Below are 17,180 nucleotides of genomic sequence, written 5' to 3'. Positions count from 1 at the left end.
TCAACTACGCTGCCCACGGCAGATCAGCTCTGCCCGCAGTAACATTGTGCCCACGGTAGCCGGCCACCCGCCCTACTGTGCCCACTACAGATATTAGATTTTGGGATTGAAACTCCACAAGAACTATATCACCGGCGTCCCTCTATCCGCTAGAGCGCCACCTCCAGCTGCAGAACCTCAAGCCAGGACACAGCCAGCTGCGACATCAACAGGAATACCAGCTAAGTCAGAGGACAAAGTGACATACTCTCTTATTAGGTGCAAGAGTGATGATTAAACATAGATAATACTTAGAGATAGATGCAAACCCTCCCCCTTTTATTCTTATATGTATATTTATGTAAATAAATATTCTTTATTTTTAACTTTTGTATCTATCTTTCATTGCTTGTCTAGTTGCGTGTCTGCTCCCGATTCATATGCTGATAGGTTGGTGTTTGATAGCTTTAAAAATAATCATCCCCTAGACATAAAACGTGCCAAACACACGTCACATTTCCCCACCTGTCACAAGTGAGTAGGTGAATAATGAATTTAATGTGATTCAAAAACTTTCTAGTGAGTAGGTGAATAATGAATTTAATGTGATTCAAAAACTTTCTAGTGAGTAGGTGAATAATGAATTTAATGTGATTCAAAAACTTTCTAGTGAGTAGGTGAATAATGAATTTAATGTGATTCAAAAACTTTCTGTGAGTAGGTGAATAATGTATTTAATGTGATTCAAAAACTTTCTGTGAGTAGGTGAATAACGAATTTAATGTGGTTCAAAAAACGTATGTATCGTATCATCCTCACCATTTTTCATGTTCCCCCCCCTCCCCCCATGGGAAACACGCCACTCCCCACGTACTTTTGTTTTTGGTTGTTGTTTTTTTGTTGTTGTTTTTCTCTAAGTTTATGTCCAAACATTCAGTCCTGCTAATTGCTCTGTGGGAAGTCTTCATGACTTTGTTGTTGTTCTTCTCTAAGTTTATGTCCAAACATTCAATCCTGCTAATTGCTCTGTGGGAAGTCTTCATGACTTTGTTGTTGTTCTTCTCTAAGTTTATGTCCAACCATTCAGTCCTGCTAATTGCTCTGTGGGAAGTCTTCATGACTTTGTTGTTGTTCTTCTCTAAGTTTATGTCCAAACATTCAATCCTGCTAATTGCTCTGTGGGAAGTCTTCATGACTTTGTTGTTGTTCTTCTCTAAGTTTATGTCCAAACATTCAGTCCTGCTAATTGCTCTGTGGGAAGTCTTCATGACTTTGTTGTTGTTGTTCTGAGCCCCTTAGGACAATGTCTACACGTTCCTGTACTTGTGATTCGGAGTCCAAGCAGAATACATGTTCCACCGACGAATTTGACTTTTCAAATGACGCGAAGTTTGGGGTTACCCCATGAGGAATATGTGAACTTTGTCTGTTGTCTGTCTTATGTGATGTTTACCTGGACATATACTCTCACATTGCATACAGTAGGGCTCAAGTTGGGCTCATTTCAACGTACCTGAGGAGGGCCTGACCTCCTATTCCTGAACCCGGGACTACTGCCACAGCGGCTGTGCGGGTGTTCATTATAAGACGGCTGTTTTGGGCTCTCTTACAAGTTACCTCTACAATCTTAGGCAACCTGTTGGCCCCAAGATCTCCCCCAACACCCAGTTGGAAACGGTCGTCAAGAGTTAACGACTCAATAGTTGGACGCGTTTGAAGTTGGGACTTATCGGGAATTTCCTTAGAATGGAAATAACGGAGAGAAAGGCATACAAGAGACCCACTTCAGTATGGCTTAGACAAGAGACCCGATTCAGTATTGCTTAGACAAGAGACCCACTTCAGTATTGCTTAGACAAGAGACCCACTTCAGTATTGCTTAGACAAGAGACCCACTTCAGTATTGCTTAGACAAGAGACCCAATTCAGTATTGCTTAGACAAGAGACCCAATTCAGTATTGCTTAGACAAGAGACCCACTTCATTATGGCTTAGACAAGAGACCCAATTCAGTATTGCTTAGACAAGAGACCCACTTCATTATGGCTTAGACAAGAGACCCAATTCAGTATTGCTTAGACAAGAGACCCACTTCAGTATGGCTTAGACAAGAGACCCACTTCAGTATGGCTTAGACAAGAGACCCACTTCAGTATGGCTTAAACAAGAGACCCACTTCAGTATGGCTTAGACAAGAGACCCACTTCAGTATGGCTTAGACAAGAGACCCACTTCAGTATGGCTTAGACAAGAGACCCACTTCAGTATGGCTTAGACAAGAGACCCACTTCAGTATGGCTTAGACAAGAGACCCAATTCATTATGGCTTAGACAAGAGACCCAATTCAGTATGGCTTAGACAAGAGACCCAATTCAGTATGGCTTAGACAAGAGACCCACTTCAGTATGGCTTAGACAAGAGACCCACTTCAGTATGGCTTAGACAAGAGACCCACTTCAGTATGGCTTAGACAAGAGACCCACTTCAGTATGGCTTAGACAAGAGACCCACTTCAGTATGGCTTAGACAAGAGACCCACTTCAGTATGGCTTAGACAAGAGACCCAATTCAGTATGGCTTAGACAAGAGACCCTATTCAGTATGGCTTAGACAAGAGACCCGATTCAGTATGGCTTAGACAAGAGACCCACTTCAGTATGGCTTAGACAAGAGACCCAATTCAGTATGGCTTAGACAAGAGACCCAATTCAGTATGGCTTAGACAAGAGACCCACTTCAGTATGGCTTAGACAAGAGACCCAATTCAGTATGGCTTAGACAAGAGACCCACTTCAGTATGGCTTAGACAAGAGACCCAATTCAGTATGGCTTAGACAAGAGACCCACTTCAGTATGGCTTAGACAAGACGTGTTTTCTAGACCTAGCGTCGTTGGATTGAGCCCTTATTTTGAAATACATCGTTGTGTTCTTTGACCGAGGCTGTTTTCCTTGAATCTGTTTAGTTATGGTTTTGTTGTATAGACATTTAATCATCATATATCATATTTGGAACTAGCGACTCAATATATTGTTACGATCTTCTCTATCAGGCCTTCTGCAAACACTGCCCAACAGCACAACACGTCTAAAACATCAACTTGACAACAAGAGCTTCAATAAACAAAGTGGCGATTTATTTACAATTACATCAACAACAGCCAATAAACACAATTGGCTACGGTAACTTCAAATGCTTTGCTACACTACAGAACTGCCTAACTAATCACAAGTCTCTCTAGCTCGTACAGCTACATTTTCGAGGACTCACTTCGTAGCACAGTCCTTTCTGCTTGCTGTCCTGGACTCTACTCCTTTCTAACACACTGTCTCTCGTCTGTAAAGGCTTTGTGGTCACATGACCATAACATTGGTCATATTGCGTGCATTAGTAGTAATGTCCCTTGTTCACCAGCCCTTGACCTGTGTGATTGGCCTGAATCATGTGTGTCAGTAGGCCGCACAAACATTAACCCTTTCAGTCCGCCACTAGGGTTATAGCATTGCCCCCTTCTCAGATTTGTCCGTCCCGGACAAAATCTACCTCACGACATGGGCGTTGGAGGTTTATCGACGCAGGTGGGGGTCTATCAGTGGGAATGGCAGTGGGCCTGTATTGCCATCTCGATGGGGTCATCTGCATTGCTGCCTGTGTATGTCTTTTTCTCCTGCACCAGTTGGTCTTACTTTGGTTGAGAGGACGTCGTGCATTTTGCCTGGTCTTTCCGTCAGTCGCCGCCGATCGCAGCCTCGTGGCTAGTAGCGGAGCACTTGATGTCATGGCAGTGGGCATCAAGACCGTTGGTCTTACACGTTGCTTCAGGAGGCCCGGTTGTCAAACACGGCAAAATCTTCAAGCGTGTCTGGAAGACATGTCTGTGGGGCACGTGGGTAACGTACTGTGTGTACAAGTCCATCTGCTGCACCACCATCAGCGCTTCTCTTGCTAATACTGGTATCAGGACAAACGTCGGTTTGGTCAAGACTTTGTTGGCAAGACTTCCGGTGCTCGTACTCTCCCTGCCAGGCGGCCCTGTCAGTACAGTACTTGCTGAACGCCTGGGTACAGGCAGGAATCACGTTGACTTGATCAGATCTGTGCTCAGCGCTGTCACAACAAATGTCAGGATTCTTGTCGTAGGAGCCAAGCTTGCATGGCTCGCTATCACAGTCATAGACAGCGCTACCATCAACAGCTTCTCCGTTGAGTAACGGATTGTTTATACCTCTTGACATGGTAGCCATCTGGTCGTCAGTCTTGTTCATCACGGTATCAAAGTTTCATCAGTCTTGTTCAGCGATGTACTGGTACCTATCTGGTCTACTTTGGCACAGGTCTCTTTCTGAATGTCACCGTTGATCACCTTCTGGAAGCCAGCCAACATCTGTTCTTGAAAGGTGATCAAGAGCTCTACAACATCGGGTTCTAACTCGAACAGGTAGGTGCCCGGATCTTCACCATCGTCCAGCAAGGCTTGTCGAAGGCGTTCTTTAAGAGTTTCATGGTTTCTTTCAAAGCATTTCAGTCCACGATATCGAAGCTCTTGTTTCAATTCTTTTAGATCAAGTTCAGCAAGCAGTTTCACAGAAGCCATAAGAAATCCCACTTCAAGACACCAGTGTTACGATCTTCTCTATCAGGCCTTCTGCAAACACTGCCCAACAGCACAACACGTCTAAAACATCAACTTGACAACAAGAGCTTCAATAAACAAAGTGGCGGTTTATTTACAATTACATCAACAACAGCCAATAAACACAATTGGCTACGGTAACTTCAAATGCTTTGCTACACTACAGAACTGCCTAACTAATCACAAGTCTCTCTAGCTCGTACAGCTACATTTTCGAGGACTCACTTCGTAGCACACAGTCCTTTCTGCTTGCTGTCCTGGACTCTACTCCTTTCTAACACACTGTCTCTCGTCTGTAAAGGCTTAGTGGTCACATGACCATAACATTGGTCATATTGCGTGCATTAGTAGTAATGTCCCTTGTTCACCAGCCCTTGACCTGTGTGATTGGCCTGAATCATGTGTGTCAGTAGGCCGCACAAACATTAACCCTTTCAGTCCGCCACTAGGGTTATAGCAATATTCTATAACCAGCAGCATCTCACACAGACCTTCCTCAACAAGTGTGAGAAGCTTTGCCAAGAAGTAACTCTCACCTCCTGCCAACTTAAAAATGTCTGCATTATCAGTCAATACGAGATTTGTTAAGTCGGTGGACAGAGCACAAAATATCAACATGATAATGTCTTTTCTCGCCCCAATTAAATACTACACAGATATAGTTTAGAAATCACGTGTTAACGTAAGGTTGTGTTAGGTGTCACATCAACCAGCGAATGTATGGTTCATGAAACGATCAGCTATTTAGGGCACCTAACTAAACGTCCAGTCAATCGATCATTCGAGATAAATTGCAAGACAAGGTGCCAGGGTACAAGGCTTAATTTTGTGAGTGTGTGTATGGGCTTGTGTTGGTGTGTGAACAGGACAATATGGTCGTTGGGATAGCGGTGCAATACCCGAGTATGTATTAGTCAAAGGGACAGATGTAAATTGTACGATGTTCAATATGAAAACGCCAAATACTTTTATCTGTCGTTTGTTTTAGACAAGCGATAATGAGCGACGATTCTAAGAGATTTTTGTCTATGGTAGAAAAACTACTAAATAGGTAGCTTTTTTTTTTGGTACATCCGTTATATAGAATACAGAAAGTGTTTTAGTGTATTGGATCTATAGAATACAGAAAGTGTTTTAGTGTATCGGATCTATAGAATACAGAAAGTTTTTTAGTGTATTGGATCTATAGAATACAGAAAGTTTTTTAGTGTATTGGATCTATAGAATACAGAAAGTGTTTTAGTGTATTGGATCTATAGAATACAGAAAGTTTTTTAGTGTATTGGATCTATAGAATACAGAAAGTGTTTTAGTGTATTGGATCTATAGAATACAGAAAGTGTTTTAGTGTATTGGATCTATAGAATACAGAAAGTGTTTTAGTGTATTGGATCTATAGAATACAGAAAGTGTTTTAGTGTATTGGATCTATAGAATACAGAAAGTGTTTTAGTGTATTGGATCTATAGAATACAGAAAGTGTTTTAGTGTATTGGATCTATAGAATACAGAAAGTGTTTTAGTGTATTGGATCTATAGAATACAGAAAGTGTTTTAGTGTATTGGATCTATAGAATACAGAAAGTGTTTTAGTGTATCGGATCTATAGAATACAGAAAGTGTTTTAGTGTATTGGATCTATAGAATACAGAAAGTGTTTTAGTGTATTGGATCTATAGAATACAGAAAGTGTTTTAGTGTATCGGATCTATAGAATACAGAAAGTGTTTTAGTGTATCGGATCTATAGAATACAGAAAGTGTTTTAGTGTATTGGATCTATAGAATACAGAAAGTGTTTTAGTGTATCGGATCTATAGAATACAGAAAGTGTTTTAGTGTATTGGATCTATAGAATACAGAAAGTGTTTTAGTGTATTGGATCTATAGAATACAGAAAGTGTTTTAGTGTATCGGATCTATAGAATACAGAAAGTGTTTTAGTGTATTGGATCTATAGAATACAGAAAGTGTTTTAGTGTATTGGATCTATAGAATACAGAAAGTGTTTTAGTGTATCGGATCTATAGAATACAGAAAGTGTTTTAGTGTATTGGATCTATAGAATACAGAAAGTGTTTTAGTGTATTGGATCTATAGAATACAGAAAGTGTTTTAGTGTATTGGATCTATAGAATACAGAAAGTGTTTTAGTGTATTGGATCTATAGAATACAGAAAGTGTTTTAGTGTATTGGATCTATAGAATACAGAAAGTGTTTTAGTGTATTGGATCTATAGAATACAGAAAGTGTTTTAGTGTATTGGATCTATAGAATACAGAAAGTGTTTTAGTGTATTGGATCTATAGAATACAGAAAGTGTTTTAGTGTATTGGATCTATAGAATACAGAAAGTGTTTTAGTGTATTGGATCTATAGAATACAGAAAGTGTTGATATGCTTTGTTAGCTATATGATAATATTTGTGCCCTTTTTAGCACTGCATAGTCGAAATTTCTGAGCTCTTCAGTTGGCAGCTCAAATTTCTGTTTTTAATTTAGTTGGCAACCGTGAAGATCAATTGAGCGTCCTTGACATTCTTTCGTTTATCGCAAAAATCTCAAATGAACATAAGGTTAACATTTGTGATATTTCGCCCCGGTTCAGATCATACACGCTTATTTCACAGGGATCATACACGCTTATTTCACAGGGATCATACGCGCTTATTTCACAGGGATCGTACACGCTTTCTTATGTTAGGCCAGTAAATCATGGAGTTTAAGGAGCAAGTGACCCTGAGCTATAAACAAACTATTTGTCTATTACATTCTTCTAACAAATATGCACAAAGCCAACTCTTTTTTTTTTCTATAGCATTCAAAAAAATTGTCTGCCCTCTCGCTCCCTTTTATTATGGATACTATTATAGTTACGTATGAACTGAAACTAGTATTCATTTGTAATAATAAAAAATTTGTATACGTGCGTAGAACAGTGTTTCCCAAACTTTTGACCTATGCGTACCCCTTTTATAATTTTTGTAATATAGAGTAGGCTACCCCTCGCACCCCCCCCCCCACACTTTAATTTTTTTACAGAACATAATAATTGGGTATTTTTAAAAAATCTGCCTAGTTATTGAGATGCAACACGTACCCCCCTCCAAAGTCTCCCCTACCCATGGGGTACGCGTCCCCCACTTTGGGAAACACTGCCGTAGAAACTAGGGGACAGCCAAGGTTAAGAATTAGTAACACGGGTCAATGGTTTCACAAAACCTTACTTCTAGCTATGACCTTACGTAAATAGAAGAAATGGTGCTGATCCCCCCCCCCCCTTAGCATTTAAAGCACGGCATAATGTCACGTGACCTGCGCTACAAAGCAGACGTGACAAGTGTCTCCCTTTTAGTCCGAAGACCTGGGTACGTAACTAGGAATTTCTAGACCTTTTGAGTCGATTTTTGGTTCAAAGATTCGGCTGATTGAACATGAAAATCTTTGATAGCTCCCTAGAGAAAAACAAAATAAAATCTTGACTTGATTTTTTACTTTTAGTTAACGTCATTGTGTTGCTTTTGTGTTCTTTTTTTTTAATGTAAGAATTCTGTCTTAGATCTATTAATTTAACAAAATACAAAAAAAAAAAACAATGATACACTACAAGACTAGACTCTTTAAAAGAAGAGTCTTACCAGAAAAAATATAAAGATGCATAAATTAGTGTGATTATTGTTCTACAGATATTGTTTGTTTTTAAATCTATATTGTTATTGTTAATGCTGAGGTGAACGATTGGGATCAAACTGAATTTCCATTGGCTTGGACCAATACAATTATCTTCAATATATTATCTTATCTTGTTTGAATAAATATGTCTAACTAGATATAGATCTACATATAACACGGGTAAATAATAAGCTCATATTTTAATGACATTTTGTATGTTGAATCTTAATCTTAGATGTGATCTTATAAGAAAGCATCAGAATTATTTTCGCTCCGTAAATCAGATTACCAGTGTTTCTCAAACTTTTACCGGTTTCGCCTTCCTAAATAAGAAACATTTCGTTCGCGTCCCCTTTTAGCAGCTGGGGACCAGGAGGGGCGTTACAATCTCGAACAATGGTGTCAGTTTTAATAATGTGACGACAATTAAACAAAACTATGTTTAGAATGATGAGAATTCACTAAAGCTTGTCCGAATTTATTTTATTTTTTTTGAAATTGTGTTTTGCATTTAATTTTCAAATGTTTTGGATGAGGGAAAAAGTTCGTTCGAGTTTGAGAAGCAGTGAAAGGTTTTCTCTTCATTCAGCAAGGGGGTCAACCTTATTCCGGGGTTCGATCATTTTAACACAAGAAAGTCGTGAAGAATCACACTAGGGGGACGTTTTAAAATGACTTCTGCAAAAAGTTTTGAGTCCATATTTTTTGGTGCGCGGTGGCTGAGTGGTTAAGCGCTTGGCTTCCGAACCTGGGATCCAGGATTCGAATGTCGGTGAAGACTGGGATTTTGAAATTCGGGATTTTTAGGGCGCCCTTTAGTCCACCCTGAACTAATGGGTACCTGACTTAAGTTAGGGAAAGTAAAGGCGGTTGGTCGTAGTGCTGGCCACATGACACCCTGCTCGTTAACCATTGGCCATAGAAACAGATGACCGCATAGATCGCAAGGTCTGAAAGGGAAACTTTAATTTTCTTTTTTATTTTTGCAGACGCACCTTGCGAAAACGCTACACACTTTACAAGTCTATATTAAAAGAAGAAACGACATGTCTTACTTAAAATATTTTAGATTTTTAAAACATTGGTAATAAATGTCATTTTACTAACATTCAAACATGGATTAATATCTACAATGTTAGGACGTTGCACCTCGCACTCCCCCTTGAGAGGCCGCCCACAGTTTGAGAAACGGTTTCATATACAGACAAAACCCGTAGGCCGTTATTTTGAAAGCAAGCTGGTGTAAATAAATTCTAACTTTAGGGGTGCACGGACATTTAAGGAACAAATCTAAATATAGATTGAGATCTAAAAGTCAGAGTTGCAAGGATAGTTTAAGGACTCGATCACTAGCTTCAGGGTGCAAGGATAATTAAATTGTAGAGCATATATCTAGTAGATGTAGTGATTGGAGACATTTCATTATTGTTTATATGCTGATAAATCTGGGCAACCTTAATGTTTACTCTGTGGTTGCACGCTCAAGAAATCATGGCAGCGAGTTATCTATCAATCATATCTTCTGGTTTAAACACGCAAAGTCACTCGAAAATTGGAGATTTACACGACAACCTAAAAAAAGTCAAATCGAATTTCATTGTTGCCAACTAAATCAAAGCTACAAACCTTAAAGAATGTGATTCTGCATTTCTAAAAAAAAGTACACATAAATAATCCTATTACTTGAAAAGAGAGAAATGTAGGCCTAGTTGTGCATAAAGTTTCTCAAATAATCTCCATGTTTGCGGCAATAATACAGAGAATAATAAACTTCTACGGAAATTCGTTTGTCAGGGAAATACAATGCTTAAGAGCTAATAACGCAATTTTAATAACCTATGATTTACTGATTTTTTTAATTAAATAAATTGTAAGTCTATTTTTTTAAAATAATTAATTTATTATCTTTGTTTCGCGTCTTTTTTTTTAAATCCACTATTCTGTTCTCCTGTATGGGTGTCAGGTAACCCTAACCAGGGCAGAGCTATTCTGAGTTCGTTGCAGCCTGACGATCTCGTCTTTAGACTTGCCAACTGACATAACATTAAAGTCCATGTAGTCAGGGCGGGAGATTAAGAAGGTCACTGCACACGTCTTTGGTAAATCGGTAGACAAACAATAGGAACTTTTTTTTTAATTGTATAACCAGACCCACGTTTTTATGAACTTACATTAAAAGATTTACACTTTTTTTAAAATTTATCGTTTTGATTGGTCACATATAAAGAGACCTAACTCATTGTTTGAGACCAATTCGTTTATCACGGCCTTCACCTTGGCGCTCCATGGAGATACATGCGCTGGCATGCTCTTATCCTAACACGAATCAGTAGACTAAAGAAGACAAACACCTTTAAATAATTCTTTTATGACAATTTTAAAGTATTCTTCGTTTCTAGAAGTATTACCGCCTCTTCCGGGTTCGTATCTCAAGTGCTTGCATAGGCTTAGACCAGCGGTTCTCAACCTTTATAGTTCTGCGACCCTGGGCTTTTTCTGTTTTGAAATAGTTATCACAATGTACATATCTGATATGCATGATATTGTGTTGTTTTTTTCAGCTAGAAACTGAACATTGTCAAAGCTTTATGAACAATTTATTTTCGTCCAAATTTGTGCGGAAAGCTGAAATTTCATTTGGAAGGGTCGTTTTTTGTTTTCCAAACAAATCGAGGCATGTTGCATTTGATCCTTGCAGTGATAAATTTAACTCATTCAAGATGTCATAGAGGTCCACAAGGTCGACTTTTTGTCTGTAGTTTAATTTCATCGCTTATTAAGTGCTTCTAACTGTTCTTACGCGTTCTGCTGAAAATAAAAACTGTTTTAGTTTTCCAAGAAGATTTTAGAAGTTTGCCTCTCAACAACCACCCCACTTTAGTGTGAAATAGCAGAACATTGTTTGACAACCACCTCATTTTAGTGTGACATAGCAGAACATTGTTTGACAACCACCCCACTTTAGTGTGAAATAGCAGAAAATTATTGAACGCATCAAAGTAATTACAAAGCTTTCAAAACAGCACTTGCTTTTACAAAATTTACAGAACCAACGGGGTAAAATCAATTGTTAAAAACTGTTAAAATATTTATTCATTGACAATAAAAATGTTTGAAAATCTCTGATTAAGTTTGTTTGTTTGTTTGTTTGTTTGTTGTTTGTAAAATGTTTTACATGTTTTGGATTTTCCTTCAGAGTTGAAGATAATCTACTTCATAGTCCAAGCCTCCCGCAGGACTGCAACATCTGTACTCGAATGACAATAGTTTCTTAAAAAAGGCAACAAAGTGTATACAACGTCTAGGTTTACACACAAGGATAGAACACACACACACACACACAATAATCCGGTGATGTAAGGCGACCTCTAACAAATCATCCTTTGAGGTCGCAACCTACAAGTTGAGAACCTCATTTATGACCCTATAGAAATTGGGCAAACTTAAGATAGGTGCCACATTTAAGTCGTTGTTATATTTCTTGTATTGTCTCTACATTACTGGCTTTCTTAAAACCTGTATTTAATTGGCAACCCTCGTCATTGTGACATAATGTTATTTTTCATTTTCCCCATTATTACTGTTACTTAGTCGTGGGAGGGGGGGAAAGGTATTTTTCATTTATTTTGAAACAATTCTTGCAACAAATGAATTCGAAACGGCTCAGCCTAATAGACAACGAATTTTTTTTTAAAAAAGGAACTCACGGGGCGGCCTCTATGGGTATGCAATACAAGTCAAAAGACAGGTTTCGATACTTTTAGAATTATAACTACGAATTCGATTACAATAGCCCTTTTCGATTATTTAGCAGATGAATATGTCAATGGGCTATAGTGACTTCTATTAAAGTAGTACTTGTTTATATAAAGAGGCTTAACTAATATGAAACCTTTATTTGTGTCTCAAAGTCGCCTGCTGGAATGTCCGCACACTGCAGGACAGCAACATAGCGACATCCGCTGCCGAGGACAAACGCAGACGGCAAAAAGAAAATCTAAATGGTCATGGTCGACCTTTATGCACATCACACACTGTTCCATGAATTTCAAATTTGTCTCGTAGACGTGTCATTGTTTACCTTGAAGGTGGTTCTGTTACCATACTCAAGTCTCCACTGTCTTCAAACCGCAGCTACATTCTCAAACTTTCAATACCACTTAATTATCTCTTCAAAACTCAAACGCAGGTCCGCCATGTTGCAATTACTGATGCTGAAGGCCACTAGTTTGAACATTACTCGCATTAATCACATTTATTTTTCCCATTGGACATTAAGCTTTCCATGTCCAGAAATTTAGCATTGTAAAACGGGAAATAAATTGTCTATGACAGTTTAAAGTGTGTATACGTTTTTTTGTATATATGTGAGCTTGAGCCCCCTGGGCTGTTTTCATATGTATTATTTTTTTATTTATTTTTGTTTAGGCGGATTCATTTTTTGCTTTTACTACTTTTGGTTAGGACTATTTTTATAGACTAGTGCCATACCCCCAACCTATAAAATCTTCGTGAATGACCTCCCGGACCTCATTCGGTCAATAAGGCACTTTACGCAGACGACCTTTTAATTTGGACTACAGAGCTGACTAGATCCAAACTAAATAGAGCCCTCACAACTATCTCCACGTATTCAAAATTATGGAAAGTGGAAATAAAAAAGAAAATTCAGTATATTCAATTTTTAGCCACAGCAACAAAACAGCAAAAAGAAACTTCATCCTAAAAATAGACTCACAACCAATAAATAAAGAAGAAAATCCAACATATCTTGGTGTAAAACTAGACCAAAGACTGTCTCTAAAACACTTTATGGCAGATTTAAAAGAAAAGGCATCACAAAGATTAAACATAATAAAAAACCTAGCAGGAACATCCTGGGGAGCTGAAAAGAAAACCTTAAGACAGTTATACACTGGATACGTCAGATCTGTAATGGATAACTGTCTTTCCATACAAGTAGCCGCCAACAAAACCTATTAATCGTCATTAGACACAATCCAAAACCAAGCCTTGCGTCTAATTAGTGGAGGTATGAGAACTACTCCCACAGCAGCCTGTGAAATAGACTCCAATATTGAACCTCTTAAGTTAAGGTGCAACAGAGCAGCATTAGAAGCTATTGAGAGATACAGAAGGTTGGAGGACGATCATCCTAATAAACTACTAACACAGAGAAATAGGAAAAAACAACCAAAAAAAGCAAAGGACTCTGATCCAACTTACTGATGAACTAGCCCTAAAACACCACCTACCCAATAATAGAGAAAAAATTACCAGATTTTCAAACATAACGCCCGGACTAAACTAAAAAAAAACAACCATTAAAACACATTTACTAAATAACACTTTAACAAAAGAATCAAATCATATATATATATATAGGCACATCACCGCAATATATCTTATTCATGGTAAGCCAGTAACACAGACTAAAAACGCAAAATACCTAGGTGTTATAATAAATGAAAAACTGTCATGGAATCCCCATATTGATGAAACTATAAAAAAAATCAAACAAAGCATTAGGATTTATTAAAAGATACTTCTATAAATCAAATAAGAACATAAAACTAAAATGTTATTTAACCTTGGTTGGGCCAATAATAGAAGGTACCCGTCAAAATAGCGCGGACAAAATAGCGCCGACAAAATAGAGCGAACAAAATAGCGCCGACAAAATAGAGCGAACAAAATAGCGCCGACAAAATAGAGCGAACAAAATAGCACCGACAAAATAGCGCAGAAAAAAAAATATTTTAGTCATTTTGAAAGAAGTACTTTAGATATCGTAGAATATGAATAGAGCCAATATATTTTGTTTGTTTTAATGTTATCATAATTTTTCAGTCATTTTGCAGGAAACACTTTAGATATCTTAAAACATAAATAAACAAAAATCATAAGTTAAAATGAATAATTTCAAAATAGAGCATTTATTTACATTATAAAAGTGTACTTCGAAAACACGCAAAAATACTTGTCAAATTTACACACACACACAAACTTGCACAAAGTTAAATTGTAGGAAATATCACGTAGAAATTCCATCACTGGCTTGTTTCTGTACAATGGCAATATAACTTCAACTCATCTGTTAAGTTGGAGGTACTTTGTCTCCAGCATTGAAGCTCAGAATTTTGTTCTCTGTGTTGATATCTATTTGATGGTGTTAGACAAAGCTGGAAAGGAAATAGCAAAATCAGTGATTGAATTGGTCAGTCACTGCCTGAGATTAAACGTTTGGCGAGACAAGAAATGTGATCGTCATCTTACCTAGACCTGACACACTTAAGTTTGCCAATGTTGTGGCAAAAGACGCCCTGTTTTGATAAAAAAAAGATGACGCAGATTTCTGATTATAGTAGAACACACTTTCGTATTTTCCTATCCTTTTTTGTCGGGTCACTACATTTCAAAATCCCATTTTTAGCAAGTTATGCATTTTAATCAAAGGTGAAAAATGGGAATGATATAATCATAGACATGGATATAATATCTAAAGTACTCTCGTTCTCTGCAAATGTGGCATAATTTCAGATGTATTCATATTGAAAAAGATAGAAACATCAACAAAAATGATGCCCGGTACATTAAATTACTAACAATTCGGTACTTTTATACACATCATATATAACTCCGAGCTATTTTTTCTCGCGCTATTTTGTCGGGAAATTTCGCGCTATTTGTCGGCGCTATTTTGTCCGCGCTATTTGGTCGGCGCTATTTTGACGGGTCACCATAATAGAATATGCATCCTCATTGGGGCCCCTCAACTCAAGAAAACATTAAGAAACTGGAACAGACACAAAATAGAGCAGTGAGATTCAGAACAAACATTTGACTAGAGAAAAACCTTTAGTAAAATCACTAAATTTAGGAAGCCTTCATGATAGAAGACTTTACAGTAAAGTAGCAATTATACATACAACACTGAACCATAATCTTCAAATACAAAATTTAATAAAATACTCAGAAAGACACAAAGATAAACGCACATTCCTCATGCCATATGCTAGGACAAATGCTCTTTCTTCTCTAGCGCTATTAGAGCATGGAATGGGTTGCCTGAGCTAGCCAGGAAAACCAGTGACTTGGCAGAATTTAGGTCATTGGTTAATATGCATGACTAAATGCATGACGCGTAGGACGTAATCATCTCCTTTTTATAAGTAATGTCTGTATCATATAAGACAAGATAAGAAAAAAAAAGTTGGAGAAACTAATTCTTTACCAGGTATTCGTTCATGTCATGGTGATTGATACAGCTGCACTTAAATAGTAGGAAACTATTGGTATACAGCCCAATAGTAGAACTAAATCCTTCAACTCCAGGTTGTGGAGATGCATACTCTTAGTAGAACACTTTCAATATATTTAAAAGGCAACACACCATTTTTAATAGTCATGTGAATGGTTTATCTTTGACATAAAAGGGTATATGGATGAAACCACAGAGGTAGGTATGGCATCCTTCAGTCGCTAAGCTACTATGAAATAAGATGAATACCTGGGCATTAGCTATGGTCAGAACGATGTCGACCTGATAGTAGTTCCCCCGCCTCTCACTCAGCTGATGTATCCAAAGGAAGGACATGTGCCGATACAGTTTGGGCATGCAAGCCTAATAAGGATCACAGGCTCCTGAATTTTCCTCAGGGTGGAATCCCGAAGTCTTTCCCCTATGTTTGGCTATAGATTCAAGGCTGTAGAGGTTTGGATTCGGAGTTTTTTCTTCTCCTAAACCAGTAGCAATGCAAGTCGTGGGTTGTTTAGTAAACAGATTACAGATGTAGAGTAGATTTAGGTCTAGATGGAGTTCGTTCAACCAACAACATATACCAACTTGTATAAAATATACTTAAGAAAAGCGATAAATACTTAACAACTGTTTAATCCAGAAAATGAAGGGGCACAGTCCAAATGTCGACAGTTACTACAGATCAAGTCTAAGAGGAGTGAGTCGTTCTTGAACTACTAATGTCTGCTACCGTTAAAATCTATCCCATAATTCCTATGTCCGTCTAAAATAGTCTATTTATAGTCTCGTCAAATTCCTAATACAGTAAACCTATAACACATTTCCTCCCCACAGGAGGAAACAAGAGAACAGGGATACATTTTCCTGCTTAAAGAGTACAAGCAAATGCTAATTAGTTCATAGTTCTGAAACTGGTTGTCAGGGAGAGGTATGGCGAGAATGAATGTTAGTTTGATATTTTGGTATGATTGTTATATCCCCTTGTTATGAATGCGAAGTGTTGCACGTGTTGTGAACTGAGTGATTAAGTCTTCGTTGAATGTGCGAGAGAATGTGTTAGTCAGTAAGGTCTTGCTCCCGGTCCAGGAAGGTTGGACGTTTACTTCCTGGACTGGTATTTATATATTTATAAGTTGATGGACTGTTGTTTTGTTTATTAATATTTACTTGAGCAATATTGGATATTAAAATATTGATATATTCTTGGAGATTTGGAGTTGGAGTTGATGTGTAGGCTATCTAGTGGTAACTGTTCTTATTTGAGTAATTAAACAAGTATTGTTAAGTGTTATTGAGGATTCATACCCCTAGCGAGCATAGTCAACAAGAACAGGAGAGCATAGCAGTAGCAGCAGCAGTAATATATATATAATTCGACACCCTGACATCTGGAGGCTTCGTCCGGGCAGGTATCGTTGTACCTGTTACCTGTATTATTAAACACCAGTGTATTAACTTGTGTACTGATACAGTATTATTCTTGACATCAATCTGAGGGCTAGTCCGGGCAGGTCAGTTATACCTGTTATGTCATTCGTCACGTTGAAGAAGTCGATAAGAAAATAAAGAATAAGCAACACAAGCAAAGAAAAGGATACCGAATTCTTTGAGCTTCGTCCGGTCTGGGACAGTAACT

Source organism: Biomphalaria glabrata, chromosome 7 (genome assembly GCF_947242115.1).
Source record: "Biomphalaria glabrata chromosome 7, xgBioGlab47.1, whole genome shotgun sequence".
Classification (NCBI taxonomy): Eukaryota; Metazoa; Mollusca; class Gastropoda; family Planorbidae; genus Biomphalaria; species Biomphalaria glabrata.
This window is presented reverse-complemented; position numbering follows the sequence as displayed.